Source organism: Marmota monax, unplaced genomic scaffold (genome assembly GCF_021218885.2).
Source record: "Marmota monax isolate L192 unplaced genomic scaffold, Marmota_monax_Labrador192_F-V1.1 WCK01_AAM20220418_F8-fsc00389, whole genome shotgun sequence".
Taxonomy (NCBI): Eukaryota; Metazoa; Chordata; class Mammalia; order Rodentia; family Sciuridae; genus Marmota; species Marmota monax.
This window is the reverse complement of record NW_026692795.1, coordinates 335,690-341,689: the sequence shown is the minus strand read 5'-3', so window position 1 is coordinate 341,689 and position 6,000 is coordinate 335,690.

The window sequence follows — 6,000 nt, the reverse complement described above, 5'->3', positions numbered from 1 at the left end:
GGGCTAGGATTTGGGGTATGGCTAATTTCAGGTCTAAAATTATGTTTAAAGATAATTTTATGTTTAGGATTATGGCTACATTTAGTGTAAGGATTAGGTTTAGGGGTACCGTCAGGTTTAGGGCTATGGGTATTATTATGGACAAGGTCTGGGTTAAAGTTTGGGATAGGTTAAGGTCTAAAGTTAGGGATTGAATTAGCATTAGGGTTAGGGTTAGAATAATGATAGGGTTAGTATTAGGATCCATTATAGGTTATGGATAGAAATAGGATTAGAGATAGCATTAGGTTTAGAGCTCGGGTTAGAATTAGGGTTATGGTTATGTTTATGGTAATGGATAGGGTTAGACTAGGGTTAGGGCTGGGTTTATGGTTATGATTAGGGCTAGGGTTAGGGTTAGGGCTTGGGTTAGGTTTAAAGCTCAGAATAGGGCTCATATCATGGCTAGGTTTCGGGTTAACTTAGTGCTAGTGTTAGGGTTATGGCTAATGTAAGTACTAGAGTTACATTTAGGGCTAATTTTAGGGTTAAGTTTGGGGCTAGATTGAGTGTTAGGATTAGGTTTAAGGTCAGAGTGATGTTTAGAGCTAGGGTTAATGTTAGTGTCAGAGTCAGGGTCAGAGTTAGTTGTAGCATTCAGCTTAAAACTCGAATTGGGTCTAGGGTTAGGTTTAGGTGTATGGTTAGGGTTTTGTTTAGTTTAAGGATTAGTGTTAGAGCTATGGATCAATTTTATTTTAGGCTAGGGCTAGGGGAAGGGTTAGTTTTAAGATTAGTGTTAGGCTTAGTGCTAGTGTTTGGGTTAGGCTTATGCATCAGGTTAGGGTTAGATTTAGAGATACATTTTGATCTAATGTTAGTGCTAGGGCTAAGGATAGGGCAAGGGTTAGGACAACAGTTAGGGTTATGGTAAGGTAAAGGGTTAGTTCTACTGAGAGGGTTAGTGTGAGAGTTAGAGTTCGACTTATGCCTAGGTTTAGGGTTATGGTAAGGGATAGAGATAAATTAGGGCTAGGGTTAGTGTTAGGCTTAGGCCTAGGTTTAGGGTTACATTTAGTTTAAAGGAATGGGTTATAGCAAGATTGAGGGTTTGGTGAGGGTTGGTATTAGGGTTATCATATCCCAACACTAACTTCAGCTCTAAATATCATCATAACCTTAAACCTAACCCTAACACTAGACCTACCGCTAACCCTAACCCTAAAACTAACCCTAATTGTAACCCTAGTTCTAACATTAGCCAATGCCACAATCCTAGCCCTAACCCTACAACAAAACAAGCCCTAATCCAAGCTCTAAATCTAGCTTTAACCCTAACCCTAGCTCTAAACTTATCCCTTTCCCTAAGCAAAACCCTAATTCTAATGGTAACCCTAGACCTATCCCTAATCCTTAGGCTCACCAAAATCCTAACCCCATTAATAGTTCTGACCCTAGCCCTCATTTTAGCTCTAATCCTATCCCAAACTCTAATGTTAACCCTGACCCTTATTCTGACCCTAACACTAAACTTAGTTCTAAACCTGACTCTAACCGTAGACCAAACTGAAATACTGGCATTACCGATAAAATTATTCCTAAACTTAACTCTACCACTAGCCTTAGATCTCAACTAATCCTAAAACTAGCATTAACTCTAGCCCTAGACCTGAACAAAAACTTAGTCCTAGCCCTAACAATAACCCTTACACTAACCCAAACACTACACCTACCCCTAGACCTAAACATAATCCTAATTCTGGCTATAACCCTAATTCTAACTCTAACCAGAACATTGATCAGGATTTAACAGTAAACCTACCTCTAAACCTGAATCTAACTGAAAATATAAACCTAACACTAGACCTAGCCATAACCCTAACCCTAAAACTAGCCCTACACATGACCCTAGTTCTTACATTACCCACAGCCCTAAGCCTAGGCCTAAACCTAACACAAAACCTAGAGCCAATCCTAGGCCTTAACCTGCCCTAAGCATAACCCTAATCCTATCCTAACACTAATCCTAACTTATCCCTTGCCTTAGTCCCAACCCTAGCTCAAAGCCTAACACTTACCATAAACATAAACCAAGAACTATCTGTAAATCTAACCCTAATCCTAGCCCTAATCCTATCCTTAACCCTAGCCCTAACCCTAGCTCTAAACTTACAAAATACACTAAACCTAACCCTAAACCTATTGGTAACCTTAGCCTTAACCCTAACCCTAACCCTAACCAGAAAGCAGAAATTAGACCTAACCCCAAACCTAACACTCGCTATAACACTAACCCTAGCTCAAAACCTAACCCTTACCATAAACCTAAACATAACCATAGCCCCAACCTTAACCCTAAACTTAAATCTAACCCTAATCCTAAACCTAAACCTAAATCTAACTGTATTCATTACACTAAACCTAACCCTAATGATAATCCTAGCCCTATCCCTAAATCTAACCCTAAACCTATCATAAGTCTATCCCAGACCTAACCTTTAATTTAACACTTGCTCTAGACCTACAGATAGCTCATAACCTAACCTTTATGATAACATAACCCTAGTTCTAACCCTCCCCCTAACTGAAACTCAAGACCTAATCCGAACCATAACCCTAGCCCTAAACTAAACTCAAACTGTATCCATTACTTTAATCATAAACCTTACCCTAATGCTAACCCTAGGTGTACCACTAACCTTACCACTAACCCCAACCCTATCAATTATCCAAAACCTAACCGGAAACCTAAAACTAACCGTAACCCTAATGCCAGTTTGAACACTAACCCTAAACTCAAACCTAAACCAAACCCTAACTCTGAACATGATCCTAATAATTCCCCTAGCTCTAAACCTGACCCTTAACCTAAACCTAATCCTTACACTACACCTGGCCAAAAACCTAAGCTTGAAAATATCCCTAACAGTAACCCTAGACCTGACATTAGCCATAGCTATAATCCTAGCTCTAACCCTAAAACAAACCCTAGCCCTTAGCCCTAAAAATAGCCTTAATCATAACACTAACCCTAAACCTGGGCCTAACTCTAACACTAAACCTAGCCCTAATCTTAGCCCTAATTTAGCCATATTCATATCCCTAATCGTAACCTTGCCCTAAGACTAAGTCTAACTCTCACCCTTGCCTGAAAACTAGTTCTAACCCTATCCCTTACTGGAACCATAATCCTAGCTATAACCCCAAGCCTAACCCTAGACCTTTTATTAGCCCTAGCCCTAACCCTAGATCTAAACTTAAATCTAAATCCAACCATAACCATAAGCCTAAACCTAAACCTAACACTAGCCCTAACCCTAACGCCAATGGTAATCCTAAAACCAGTCTTAACTCTAGCCCTAACCCTAATACAAAACCAAGCCATAGCCCTACCCTGACACTTAACCTAAACCAAACCTTAACACTAAACCTAGCCCTAACATTAGCCCTAATTTGAGTTTTAAGCCAAAAACTAAAACTAACCTTGAACCTGACAACCCTAAACCCAGCTCTAAACATCACTCTAACCCTAACCCTAAATCTAACACTAGACTTAGCCCTAACCCTAACCATAAAACTAGCCTTAATCATAACTCTAGTACTTATATTAGACCTAACCCTAACTCTTTCCTTAACTTAACCCAAAACCTAGCCCGAATCTCTGCACTAACTGTAGCTTTAACCCTAACCCTAACCTTAACCCTAACACTGGCACTAATTTTAACCATAACCCTAGCCATAACCTTAGCTCTAACCCTATCCATTACCCTAACCATAACCCTAACCCTAATGCTAACCCTAGGCTTAAACCTAACTCCATCCCTACTCATAACCCTATTCCTTACCCTAAATCTAACCTGAAACCTAAACCTAACCCTATCATTTCCCTAATTTAACCCTAATGCTAATTCGAGCCCTAACTTAAAACCTTAATCTATCCCAAACACTAATAATGACCCTCACCCTAATAATACCCTTAGCTCTAAACCAGACCCTAACCTTAAAACTAACATTACACTAGATTTAGCTGTAAACCTAAACTGAAAACTATCTTTAACCATAATGCTGGACTTGAAATTATCTCTAGCCTTAACCCAAAGCATAACCCAAGTTTTAACCCTAATTCTAACACTTACCCCAGCCCTAAACCTAGCTATAAACCCATTCATTACCCTTAACCTAACCAAAACCCTAAACCTAACCCTAACCCATCACCCTAACCCTAGGCCTCACAATAACACTAAGCCTAGAACTAATCCTAGCCCTAATTTAGTCCTATTCAAACCCTAACCTTAGCCCTAAGACTAACTCTTGCCCTAGCTCTATCACTAGTTCTATCCTTAGTCCTAGCCCTAATCCTAACTCTAAATATAAACCTAACTCTAAATTTAACTGTAACCATAAGCCTAAACCAAACCCTAACATAGTCCTAACAATAATGCTAATCCTAAAATTTGAACTACTTCTAGCCCTAGTCATAAAACAAAACAATGCTATAGCCCTAACACTAACCCTTATTCTAAACCAAATTATAAGCATACAATTAGCCCTAACCCTAACTCTAAAACTAACCCTGAATCTGACGCTAACCCTAAAACTAATCCTAGCTCTAAACATTACCCTAGCCTTAAATTAAGCCTAGCACTCAACCTAGCTTTAACCATAAAACTAGCCCTAATCATAACTCTAGTTCATACATCAGTCATTGTCCTCACCCTACACTTAACCCTAACACAAAACCTACCGGAAATCTAAGCCCTAACCCTAGATTTAACACAAAAATTAACCCTCACACTAGCCCTAACCCTAACACTAGCCCTAACATTTTCCCTTACCCAAAGCCAAACCCAAACCCAAATGCTAACCCTAGTACTAACCTTATCTCTTAGCCCAATTTATACTCTAACCATACTACTAGTCCTAACCCTAGTCCTCATTCTAGCTGTAACCCTAACCCTGACCGTTATTCTGACCCTAACACTAACCCTGGGTCTAAACATGACCCTATCCCTAAACCAAACCCTAACACTAGCCCAATGGGTAAACCTATATCTATACTTAAGCCTAACACTAGCCCTAGACCTAAAGCTAATCCTAAAAATAGGTATAACTCTAGCCCTAGACCTTAACAAAAACCTAGCCATAGCCCTCACGATAACCCTTAACCCAAACTAAACACTAACCCTATGCCTAGACCTAAACCTAGTCCTAATTCAGGCTATAACCCTAAACCCTAAAACTATCCCAAACACTGACCCTTACCCTAACACTAAACCAATCTCACCTGACCCTATCCCAAAACCTAGACCTAACACTAGATCTAGCCATAACCCTAACCCTAAAACTAGCCCTAAACATAACACTAGCTCTTATATTACCCATAGTTCTAACCCTATCCCTAAACCTAACATAAAACCTAGCCCTAATCCTAGGCCTAAACTTATTCCTAAGCATAAACCTAACACTAATCCTAGCACTAACACTAACCAAAACACTTACCCATGTCTTAGACCTAACCCTAGCTAAAGGAAAACCCTTACATTAAACATAGCAATAGCCGCATCCTAAAACTTAACCCTAATTCCAGCTCTAATCCTAAATTTAATCCTAGCCCAAACTTTAGCTCTAACCATATCCATTACCCTTACACTAACCCTAGTTATAACACTATCCCTAACACTAAACCTAACCTTAAACATGAATGTAACAATCGACCTAACCCGAAATCTATCCCTTTCAATAGCCCTAACCTTAGCTGAAACATTAAGCATTACACTAAACCTAATCCTAATGCTAGCCCTAACCCATACCCTAACCATAACCCCAACGCTACCTCTAATATTTATTATCCATTACCCTAAACTTAACCCTAACCCTAATCAAAACCATAGTCATAACCCTAAACCTAAACCAAACAATAACCTTAAAGATAACCCTAGGCCTAAACTTAAACTTAACCTTTGCCCTAGCTCTAACCCTGGCTCAAACACTAATCTTTACTCTAACCTAACCATAACCCTA